Source organism: Helianthus annuus, chromosome 15, assembly GCF_002127325.2.
Source record: "Helianthus annuus cultivar XRQ/B chromosome 15, HanXRQr2.0-SUNRISE, whole genome shotgun sequence".
In the NCBI taxonomy this organism is placed as follows: Eukaryota; Viridiplantae; Streptophyta; class Magnoliopsida; order Asterales; family Asteraceae; genus Helianthus; species Helianthus annuus.
The window spans coordinates 84,456,105-84,469,385 of NC_035447.2; the positions used below are offsets into that span (position 1 = coordinate 84,456,105).

The window sequence follows — 13,281 nt, forward strand, 5'->3', positions numbered from 1 at the left end:
ATGTTAAAAATGCACGATTATGGAGGGCCACATGCCACATCGGAAACGCCGGACAAAGGAGACCCAGAGAATATCCTGATAGCGACGTCTAGCCAATGACGTTCTGTGGATATCTCTTCTTTTTGGTCTCTAGCGACTATCATAGAGGAGACCAGAAGAACATCTGGATAGTGACATCTAGCCAATGACGGTCCGCGTATCCTTGTTCGCCTCAGTCACCACTAGCGGTTAATCGGTTATCACAAAAGAAACCAAAAGTATATCTGGATAGTGACGCCTGGCCAATGATGTTCCGCGGACCTCTGTCCTCCCAGTCACCACTAACAGTTATCACAAGGGAGACCACAAGGACATCCTGATAGCAACGTATAACCAATGACGTTCCGCAAATCCACACACGCCTCTACTACCACTAACGGTCAGCAGAGGAGATCAAAAGAATATTCCGAAAGTGACATCTCCTATAATCTCTTCTTACCACCCGATTATAAATATTGGACTTCTTCTGAGGTGATTCATTCCATGCTCTCTACTCTCACTCTCACTTTATACTAATATTCAAGAGAATACAGATACTTATTCTCACGCTAAAGGATGGTTATGAGAAGAACCCCATGGTCCCCTTCTCGTGAAGAGCCTAACAATGGTTTTAATTTTGTTGTTCAGATTATTCCTAAAAACTCAAGGCGATTGAAAGAATCTCCAAGTTGTCGAACCTAGTCTAAATACCCCATTTAGCTTATTGTTTCTTCGGTTTTGTTTCATTTTTCATCCATATCCGTGTTTGTGTTATGTTTTTCAGTTTCTTTTCCACACACGTATACATACACTTAACACATAGCGCCCATACCATATTGACAAAATTGCATAAGATGGCAAGGTCAAAATGCTGCATTGATTCAAGGAAGATAAATTTGATACAGATTTGAATAAAATAAACTTATGAAGCTTTTAATAACTAATCATTAGTTACCCATTTTAGCTTAAATAATTTGAACAAATCCGTAAAATTGATATAAAAGGTTTGACTCTTAGAAAATCAAACTATGTAATTTAATGAACCATATGGTTTGTTTAACTGGGTTATGTGGTCATGGTTCTTTAAAAGCTTCTTGAAGAGTTACACATGTGTCGGAGAATTAGAATGTGATTAGAAGCCTAAAAACAGAAAAACTATGTAATTGTTTCAGAAAATTATGTTTTTTTAGAGCGATATACACAAACCCTAATTCTACACCACCAAAACTCACACAATGGGATTTTGAACCACACCGCTTGATTGCCCCGTCTTTTAAAGATTATGTAACATTTAAATTTGAATAGAAGATCACTCTTTTTGTATAAATAAACTGCAGCTTTTCTTTAACTTTAAAGAATTCAAAGCAAATCTAGAGAAGTTAAGAAACTCGATTACAAATTGCAACTGAAATAGAAAAATATACAAACTTCAACCACCCCGCAAAAAAAATCAAACGCTTGTTTGAAGGCCACACAATGAATATATGGTGGATTTAGTTATCCAGCCAAATCACCATACACCATTACATCTGTTTGTTGATGTTATACTAGATATGTACATATATGTAATTTTCGTACTTAAAAGGTATCCACGTGTAATAGTATCATCTATAAAGACCTAAGTAACCCTATTCGATACACATTATATATATATATATACACACACACAACACACATTTTATTATTCAGCTTGCTATCATAGTCAAGTTGCTCTTATACCCTAGCAGAAACATTCTACCGTATTAATACCTAGGCGTTGCCTTGTAAACGAGAACCCTAGTCGTCATAGCCTCCACAACATACAGTCGTCGGAAACGATACTTTCATCGTGTTCTCATACAACATGCGACATGTCAAAAAACACAAAACCGGTCATCTTATTTTTCCTGTAGACCCAAATTATAAGGGCTATTTGTGACTGGATTTTTAAGACCTACTCAACATCTTATATGCTAAATAAGAGAAATAAAATCAGTTTGGTGTGTTTTGTGTTAGTGTTCTAGTGTTCATACGACTGACAAGAGGAGGATGCCATTGCCAAGAAAGAGAAAAATTCTCACAAATCCAAACTGAAGCTCGATTACCAATTGTTGCATCTTTTGTGTCTTTCTTGTTTATAATCTTCTACACCTAACCATTGTAGGTCAATGGGTCAACAATAAAAGAGCTACAGGTGAGAACATCTTCCAACAAATGTAAGTACTCATATCTTTGAGTTATTAATGAAACTGGGTTCGTTACATTTGTAATATACTTGGTCCTAAAAAGAGTAAAAATATTGACACAGGGTTTTAAGTTTCGAAGGATATAAATGAGGCTTCAAGCTTCGGAAGAGATTTCATTATTATGAGACTTCGAGTCTCATTGAATTAAACAGTGGCATTATGAGGTTTTAAGCTTCATGGAATAAAAACAAGGTCTAGGAACCTAGAAAGTTCAATTTTTATGTTTTTGAACGAATATAACTGCAAAACGAACAGGGAAATGACATTAACGAGTTAGAAAGATTTAGGCAAGTTAGATGCTCAAATTGTGCAAGTATGGGCTAAGGGTACGCCACTAGGTGTACCTTACATTCGGTTACAGGCCCTTGCTCTACATCTTCAATACTATTTTGAAAAACAAACTAATGGTTAGTGTAGGGTGCGTGAGGGTCGGGGTACCCTACGTCGGGACTTGGATTTTTGTAAGTTCTTTTGCGAAACTTCAACTTCACATATGATCTTTTCAGGTAAAACTCTTTAGTGATTGTGATTACATTCAAGTCTCAGGTTAGACAAAAATAATTTTTCGTGAATACCAATGTAATTAACCTACTACCAACATCAAACATTAGGGGTTTGCTTTATTATATTAAACTCCATCTTTTGTATAAATTTATATAATGTGGCTAGCTAATGTAAGTTATGTATGTGATGTTTACCTTGTAGTATTAAAAGTCTTTATGACAAATTTGGGACCTAATTCCACGACATTCTTAATAAAGTTTTAATTTGTATAATTAAAATCATGGCGTTACAATATACGATATTGTTGGCGATTCGAAAGCCTTTAACCCAATTTAGTATATACCTGCCTTCTGAACACTTTTTATATTTATGATAGACTTCTATCATCACGTACCCAAATCATAGATATAAATAACTTCTCTATACATTTTTATATATAAGACCTCTATGTACAACCTCAAAAAGCTATATGTACAACCTCCGGATGCACAATTGTGCCTATGTATACCAGAAGCGCCTCATGTACACAGTCGCCTCACGCCATCAAAACCGACACTTAGGTTTCTGTCATCCCGTACCCAAACTTTAAATATAAATAACCTCTCTATAATTAATGTATGTGCAAGCTAAATAGCTATATATATAACATCCGAGTGCAGAAGTTGTGCCTATGTGTAATAGAAGCACTTAGGGCTGTAAACGAACCGAACGAACACGAACAAGGCCATGTTCGTGTTCGTTCGTTAAGGAAATCAACATGTTCGCGAACTGTTCATGAACACATACCGAACATAAGTTCATGTTCGTGTTTGTTCGTTAAGAAAATTCAGTTGTTCACGAACAGTTCTTGAACATTGGTCTCGAACACAAACGAACGCAAGCAAATAAAAATAAACGCAAACGAACATTTAACTTGAAAATAAAAAAACGAAAACATTGTTATCCTTAAACATTGGATATAAGTAGTTAAATACATCCATCAAAGATAAATCAAAACACAAGAAGTCTATCACACCATCAAACGATGAATAAAGTTTAACTAACTTAGACATAATTATCTCCAAAAATGTGTTAGAATGTCCAAATTTTAGCTAACTTTGAAAAAATAGGGTGTTAAGTTTTCAATATGTTTAGATAAAAAAGTTTATTATTTATTATTTTTTTAATATAATCAAGCGAACATATTACCGAACGTTCATGAACGCAGTCGAACGAACGAGACCTGTGTTCGTGTTCGTTCGCTAAGCTAACCGAACGGAATTTTTTGTTCATGTTCGTTCGTTAAGCTAATCGAACGAACATAAACGAACTTCCCGCCGAACGGTTCACGAACGTTCGCTGAACGTTCGGTTCGTTTACAGCCCTAGAAGCACCTCGTGTACACATGTCACCTCACACCATCAAAAGTGATGCATCTCTCGCCTATATGTGGCATGCTTTTTAAATTAGGATTGGCTAAAAAGTTAAAACCATCCCCATCCAAAAGCAAACTAGTGTATCCTGATCAACTACAAGAAGACTTAAGGATCTGCTATTGAGTAAAACAAGTGAAAACTTTCCTAATCTGTGCAGAAGAAAGTACTTAGGAATTAGGAGTTAGGACAATAAATGGCAAAATATCAAGAAACTATTTGTTACAAAAAATCATCATAAATGATCAAATCATGATTTTATATGCATTTCATTCTCATTTGTGTGTGCACTGCAAATGGTATAAATAGTATCACTTCTATCTAAATTCCAGTCAACTGCACAAAAGAAACAGGAATTTGATGTCATGTAACCTTCACTAACCAGATCCTCAATTGATCATATAAACGCATCCTAAATGATTAACATAGCTAGCAGAATATTCTATGTACGACGAAAGAAAAATCGAGATCAAGAACGTGAAAGGCAAGTATGCAAAATCAACTTTAGAACAGAGCATTAATGACAAAATGAATTGCACAAGAAAGAAGATGACCAATTCACATATTCACACCTATTTACACACATTACAGATCTGCAAAATACAGAAGCAACTCAAATACAGAGATTCCATTCATCACCGATAACATATCACTAGCTTCATTAATCTAACTGTATCACACAACTTCAATAATACCCAGAAAAATATTCATCACTAATATGAAAAATTTTCATGATCCATACAATCAACATCCCTTTAGAACTTTGATTAAAAAAAACGTAAGCCTTATCAAGGCGGTAGGGTCTAAAACCGAGAACCAAACGCACATCACTTTCTGTATGCAAGGCACAAGTTATTCATATAATATCTTCTAGTAATTCTCATAGGTTACCAGCATCAGTAATCCAAAATCTAGACATAATTAAGCACTACTTATGGTTTAACATATAAATAGTCTATACGTACAATCTAAAAAGCTATATGTCCAACATCCTATGCACAAAACTTCGCGCTTCAAGACTATGCAAGTGCCTTTTTTTGTACAACCCCTCGCTTTTTGCAGTCTAAAGTGCACGCCTACGCGCTCAACTCGCCATGCGCCTAGGCGTGCCAAACCAGAACAGATAAAGAGAATAGCAATACCACATAATATTGATTTTCATATACCATAGCAATCGCAAATTCAAATACAAACCATGTAAAAATCAGCAAACCAACAACTATAGTATTTTAGAAGATACACACATACATACACTTTGTTCGCAAATTCAAAACACTTACCACAAACGAAGGCATCATTGTTTCATACTTTCATAGCATCAACTTCATCAGCAGTAGGGGGAACATCTTTAGCACCAGTCGGAACAGCAACATAACCGTTCTTCTTAGTGCTGACGTCATCATCAACGTCAGAATACTCATCTTCATCGGAATCGGAGGTGAAATCGAGGCGTCTGTTGGAGCAGAGAGACCAGATCAAGTACATCGTGGCGGCGGTGAGAGCACCGCATCCGGCACCGAAAAGCAACGCGCCGACGATGCTCATGACGTCAGCCGTACGGTCGAGGAACGAGGAGGAAACGACATCGTTTGGAGAAGGTTTGATAGTGCGATCGGTGAAGATCAGACGGTGGAATTGGTGGATTTCGGTGATGAAGAAGGTGAAACGAGGGGGATTGTTAGGGTTTTGGAGGGCGAAATTAGGGTTGTGATGGTTGGTAGGGTAATAGGATGAGGAGGAGGAGGAGGTGATGAAGAAGATTGTTTTGCAAGGTCTGGCGGTGGCGGAGATGGTGAGGATGGTGGTGATGACGGAGAATAAGAGGACGGTGGTCGGAGATGCCATTGACGGAGGGGGTTTGTTAGTTGGAGTTTGGGGGAGGGTGAACCTTGTACCGACACAAATATTGGGATTTTTTGTTAACGTCAAAATGTAATAATCAATTTCTTTTGCAAGTCAACTATGGTTTCGCTTTTTTTTTTTTTTTTTTTTTCTTTTTTAATTTTTTTATTAGGGTGGAAGGGGCACCATTCACCATTCAATGACCCTTTTGGTGAGCCTGTTTGCCGATCGGGAAGGTGCCGCCAACAAGCTTTCGGTGAACGGTGAAGTGGTGAAATGGAGAGTAGTCACCGATGAGAGAGGGGGTTAATGGCGGGTCTCACTCTCTTCTAACCAACCACACATTTATTTTTTTATTTTTTTAAATAAAAAATTATTTGGGTAAAACATCCCTAGTGATTGAGTGCAAAATGAAGAGTGAAGAGGAGAGTTGACATGATATGAGATTATTGACTATGAAAAAAGTTTACCACTCCCCATTTGGGGAGCACCCCTTCCACCCTTAGTAACTTTAAGGTAGCGATTGTTATGAAGAAATAGAATGTGAAATGGAATGGATCATTCTGATGGAATGAAAATAAACATGTTTGTTTATCATGTGGTAATGGAATGGAGCAATCCAAATGAATGTAACTCCTTCCACATATAATAGTTTCCATTCCTAGGTACGTAGGTGTTTTTTTTCGATTACTCAAAGAATGGAAAGAAATATGTTATTATTATTATTATTAGTATTATTATTATGATTATTATTATTATTATTATTATTATTATTATTATTATTATACTTTTATTTATATTTATATTTATATTTATATTTGTATTTAGTAATATTAATATATATCAAAAATTTATTATTCTTTTTTTTTACCATTAATATATTATTATTATTATTATTGTTATTATTATTATTATTATTATTATTATTATTATTATTATTATTGAGGCAATTATATTTTTGTCGTTTTTAATACAGTTGTGTTTCGTTACTTCATCTTTTTTTTGTTTATCAAATTGTACAAAGTAATGATTCATTCTATTCACATATGAGTAACCAAACATCACAATGGAATGGAATGATCCATTTCATTCCGTTGTCCATTCCATTACCTCGTCCATTCTATTATCTCATCCATTCCATTACCCCATACCAAACAGACCCTAAGAGTTGTAAATGAATTGAATGAGCATAAGCGAGGCTATTTCATGTTTGTTCGTTAAGGAAATGTAGATGTTCGTGAATTGTTCGCGAACACATGTCGAACAAAAGTTTATGTTTGTGTTCGTTTGTTAAGGTTTTTCAATCGTTTACGGACACAAACAAACACAAATGAGCATAAATAAACATAGACGAGCATTAAACTTGAAATGAAAAAAGCACTGTTAACCTTAAATATCTAACACAGGTAGTCAATTACAAGCATTAAATGATAAATCAATAATTCAAGACACAGAAAGTTTACTACAAGAACCATACGATAAATCAAGTTTAGCTAACTTAAGACATAATTATCTAGTTAATTAGACATATTCCAAAAAATGTCTTTAGTGTCCAACTTCTTCAAATGTTTAGATAAGGGTTTACATTTTACTATTTTTTTTAATATAATTATTAACTAATGTTCATGGGGAAAGTAAAAAAATGGGGAAAGTAAAACTTAAGAAGTGATGACGTGGGTGCCCGGAAGAACCTACTCAGCAAGGCTGAAACAATAAATTAAACAAAGTCACACCAGCGACCAGAAGCTAGAGGTCGGAAGCTAGAAGCTCATGTTACCGTACACATTGGGTCTCAAACCTGAAAAGTCAAAATGATGTGACTTTGCCCAAAAGTGAATAAAGTTACATAGAGACACACAATCCTGACATTACCTAATGGGGCAAGGTAATCCGAATAGCAACATCATCAAAGATAAGCCTTACCATGTATGGAAGGTATGAGCTGGCGAGGAGCTTCACTGGGCAGACCTTTCTTCCTATTAAAGGGAGACTTTTCCCAGCAACAATGGTATGTTTTTTTACTACTCTCTTTCTCTAAAACTACTATCTATATTTTATGCTTAACTCTTAGAGATCAATCGACCGATTCTCACGCTAGAGTCCAAACGCGGGAGACCACCTCTCGCATTAAGGTTGATGGTGTTCTTTGACTGCAGATCCCGATGAGGAAGCTATCATTTGGAATGGATCATGGACCTTCCCCCCTGCCATACTCTTGTTGTTTAACAAGTGGCGCCCATCTTGGGGTTGCGCTACTTAGAACAGAAAATTCCAGTAGTTCACTCCCAGTTTCTAAGTTACCATCTTACTTATGGCTGGAAAGGATCCTCCTTCGAAAGATAATCCCAAAAGTTCACTACCTGCCTCTGGCTCCCCTGCTACACTAGGGATAGGTAGCTGCTCTACAAGAACGGACGGACCAGAGGTCGAACCGTGGTCTCAAGATGCTACACAATTTCAAACGCATCCTCTCACACGAATAGCTCCATCTTCACCGAGTGAGGTTCTCTTCTCGATGGAAACGATGGAAATGACTTCTGAAGATGTGAGAAACAATTTTATACAGCTAAGGGAGCTTTTGTATGGGTATGTCCGAGAAGAACGGAAAAAGGGGTGAGAGTTTGTTTGTCTTACGATGAACCGGAGGTCACACTCTCATCCATGCCTCCACCTTTGTGTGGAACCACTTCCCTAAGTGTTAGCCATAATACAACACGTCCAAACTCCATTCTTACCTCATGTCGAATAGTTCTCTTAGACAAGGGGGTACACATCATGGCTCCCCATATGTCCCACCAAGAAGCCTACAGTTCACTGTTGAACAACTTCTCATGCTAAGTCAATCCACACCACCTCAGACCCAAACCTCCTTTGGGAAGCTCTCAGGTCGCTACCCCTAGCTAGTGATGTAGTAGTTGCAAGTCTGCAACCACCAGCTTACGCCGTCCAAGGTTCCCTTGCGCCGAACATACCCCTGCCTCCACTTAACTGCCTTGCTAACTCAATTGAGTCAACAGCTAGCAGGAACCACACTTGGCAGACAACTCTGGGTCAACTTAACTCAAGCATAGTCGGGGTTGGCATGAACCTTGACGTTTCTTCCATGCATTACAAGCCAAGCTCTTTGTCATGTTTCTCTTGTAACGCCTCTCTTTTTGGAAGTTTCCTTATTTAGAAAGTTTGTCTTGTACTTCTATTTTTGGAAACTTGTATCTCTTGTAATCGTATTTCGTTTCAAACCATTGTAATCCGAGTCTTTGATCGTAGTAAAATTGACCATTTCATAAGAATTATACGTTGGTTATTCATACTTGTTCATACATATACCTACTTGATACACGTTCGTCATTCTCATAAACACAAACTTGTTTTACACACAATCAGTCGTAAACACATATTTAATACTCATTATACGTGCAATATATGTGATAATACTCTCATCATACTTGGTTCATGCTTTAATACTTGATTTATACTTAATTGCATGTCCTTTATACAAGATACACCTTAAAACATCAAATCTATCAAACTTCAGGGGCTAAAAGTGTTAAAACTGAAAGTGTTTCCATATTGAGGCTTGGCGCTACGCCAAGCCTAAACCCTTTTCCCGTGGTGGGGCGCCAAGCCGCCTATCCGCAGAAAGTTGTTTTTGTGTACGGGATTGGCCCATTCTTCCACCTCTAAACTCCCCAATCACCTTTAAACTACATTAAAACTCAAACCCTACTTCACCACTATATAACCAAGCTTACTACCTCCCATTTTCACTTTCCCAACTCCATTACACTCTCATAATGCTCTCAAAATCCCTAGAAATACAAGTTCTTGGCATATTACAAGCAAGTTCTAAAGTGAGCTCTAACTCACTTTTCTTCAACTTTTCTTCACCAAATCTTCTTCTACAAAGTTTGGAACACCTCTAGGAGTGTTTCCACAAGATTACCATGGTAATCTAAGGCGGGACACCACCATTTTAAGGTCCAAACTTTATGTTTTGGAAGATTTTGCTTTAAACTTTATTAAACTCATACTTTCTTACATAAATCTTGTACCTACCTTGCCTCTAATCAAGTCCATGGTTATAGTGCTTGTGTATGGTTGATTCTTATGAGTTTAGAAGGTACAAACACCTCTAAACTTTTTGTTTTGTACAATGTTCATGTACCTTTTGTTTCTTTGCTAAAACTAGGTGGAATCTTGTACCCATTAAGCTCACAACTTAGTCTATAGTTGTGGGTTTGTGTTGAGGTGATGTCCGTCAAGTTATGAGTTCAAAACTCTCTACTTTAAAAGTTCATACATGTTATAATCCAAGCATTGAAAAACAATCACGACCAATCATCTTCCACATGTTGAACTTGTGACTTGTAAAGGTGTTAACATGTCTTCAACAGATGTTCTGATTAGTGTTCAAGATTCACTATCTTTGGAAGGAGAATGCTTCATCCACTGTTTATTTCTTGATTAGATAGGTCATGTTTTGGCTTTTGAATATCATCTGTTCTTTTATAGGTCCAACAGTCTCCTTTTAATCTTGACTCATTCTGCCTTAGTGTGTCGTACCATCTTCGGTAGACACATGACCTAAATTAACATCCTTAGTAGACACACTACCATTATTGTCATTGGTTACAACATCATTACTGGTACTAACATTAATCCTTCAGGTAGTCACAACTGAAGAGCCTGAGCAACACTATCTTTGCCTTGGGCGAAAAACGCCTTTTCATCTGGATTCGATTGGTAGTCACGAACTATGTGACTCTTTTGGCAGGACTTCAAAAGGCTCTTGATGGCCTTACAAGTAGCCCTCAAACTATCCTTTAAACCCATTTCAATCGAACCTTTGAACATGACCAATAACATGTTAGTAATAAGGTACTAATATGAACTAGAAATCTAGCCTGAAACAAAAAACAAATAAAGCAAAAGAAAAATAGTAACAATGAACTGAGCTTGTGTTTGACACAATTCCCTTAAACAGATTCGCGGTCTGTTCCCAGGGTACGCCGATTCGAAGCAGCAACAGCGTACCACCGGACTTGATTACTTGCCTATAATGAAACAGGAGATGTTGCAGCAGAGAGATTGAGATTGAGAGAGAAGGAGAAGTTCTGGTGTGTCTAAACTGATTCTTTTAATTTGGTTTTATAGCCATAGAACCATAAGCGAATTCTAATCATAAGTAATGGCCATTATTGCAGCGAATTAAAACAAATAATGGTCATTAGTGCGTCAGTTTTAAAACTGATAAGTAATGATCATAATAACAGTTTAAAACTGAAAAAATCAATAATGAATAATCATTTCATTTTTAAACTTATTAAAAACGAATAACAGTCACGAGTCCCGAGTGCAAAAACTGCCTCACGCGGGCCTGGGTTTTCAGAGCTGCATTCGTGTCTGCGGGATGTACGGACACGCACGAGTTCAATCAAATTCCAGTTTCGAAAACCATTTTTGCACCACCCCTGCGCGCGGGTAGGACTTATGGTAAAACATGTCATAAAGCTACAATGGAGTAGCAAAGGCAATACCTTATAAGTAACCACACACTTTGTTCCCACACCAATGTGGGACAAAGTATTTACCACCTTTGAGACTTTCATTCACACACCCATAACTTCCAACAATTCCCCACATGAATGGAGGCCGATCTCAGAAACAACATTATTCCAATTAGATTTCAGCAGTTGAGTTTTGCATATGATAGGTAGGTGTTACCCTTTGAACCTTCGTTCATGAAATGCACTTAGCCCACTGTCTCTGAGTAGACATCGCTGTCTTTGAACTCGTCTTCCATTTGTGTAGACGACAATACACTTCACATAAGACTCTCCCTGACAAAGTCAAGTCCTCATAGTTATGTTCGTTATGGTCATGAACATGAGCCTGGTTCTGCGAGAGCCATTAAGTATTGTGCCCTAACAATACCCTTCGAAGCGACCCCACTTCTCTCTCACATAGGTGATTCACTACGTATGGTTACCTTAGTTGAATCATGAAAAGCCATAGGTTTAGCCTTACACTTGTCACTTTTAGGAATGGACTAGGATGTTTACTAAGCTTTGTAATAAATTGCCTTTCTAAATACGTAGGGTTATCCCCCACAATGACCACACTAATTCATATAATAAGGTTTTCCTATTGAACTCAATTCTTGGGATCTCTAGTCTGTTGAGTTAGGTTTCCTTCTTATTAACTTTAATTTTTCAAGGGCTTCAGTCCAATTCCCATGGACGACTTCTGAACTAACTCTCTATTTAGGCCTTTTGTTAGCGGATCCGCGATATTATCCTTTGACCTCACGTAGTCAACAGTGATAATTCCTGTAGAGATTAGTTGTCATATCGTATTATATCTACATCTGATATATCTGTTCCTACCATTATACATTTTGCTACGAGCTCTGCCAATTGTCGATTAGCTATCACAATGTATACAAATGGTCGATGTCGGCTTAGGCCATCTTGGTATATCTTCAACAAATTGACGTAGCCATTCTGCTTCTTCACCTGCTTAGTCTAAAGCGATGAACTTTGATTCCATCGTGGATCTAGCAATAACCGTTTGTTTCGACAATTTCCACGATATAGCTGCACCTCCAAGTGTGAATACATACCCACTTGTTGCTCTGGAACCATTCGTGTCAAATATCCAATTTACATCACAGTGTCCTTCTATAACTGTTGGATATCTGTTATAATGCAAACCGTATTCCCGAGTGTATCTTAAGTAACGAAGCAACCGAATGATACAGTTCAAATGAATTGAACTTGGGTTGCTCGTGTATCTACTTAGCTTGCTCACAGCATATGCTAAGTCTGGTCTAGTACAACTCATAAGATACATCAAGCTGCCGATAATTCTTGAGTATTCCAACTGGTTAACAGGTTCACCTCTATTCTTGGCTAGATGTTGACTTGTGTCAATGGGAGTTCTATCTACATTAGAGTCATTTTCATTAAACTTCTCAAGAATTTTGTCCACATAGTGGGATTGACTTAAACCAAGTCCACTTTGGGTTCGTGTGATTTTAACTCCTAGAATCACATCCGCAAAACCCATGTCTTTCATGTCAATTCTTGCTTTTAGCATGTTCTTCATAGACTTTATGATTTTGTCATCACTTCCAGCAATGAGCATATCATCTACATATAGACACAAAATGACATATCCATCTGATGTGTCCTTCACTTATACACACTTGTCACATTCATTGATTTTGAATCCAACATCAAGCATGGCATGATCAAACTTTTGGTGCCATTGTTTTGGAG

General features: G+C 37.2%; 1 long non-coding RNA gene across 1 annotated transcript; it reads left to right on the plus strand.

Moving 5' to 3' along the window:
• The first annotated feature begins 1,688 nt into the window (after positions 1 to 1,688).
• LOC118487304 lies at positions 1,689 to 2,458 on the plus strand. Its single transcript, XR_004881258.1, has 2 exons — positions 1,689 to 2,213; positions 2,306 to 2,458. It is a non-coding gene; the product is annotated as an uncharacterized LOC118487304 (long non-coding RNA).
• Positions 2,459 to 13,281: the final 10,823 nt, after the last annotated feature.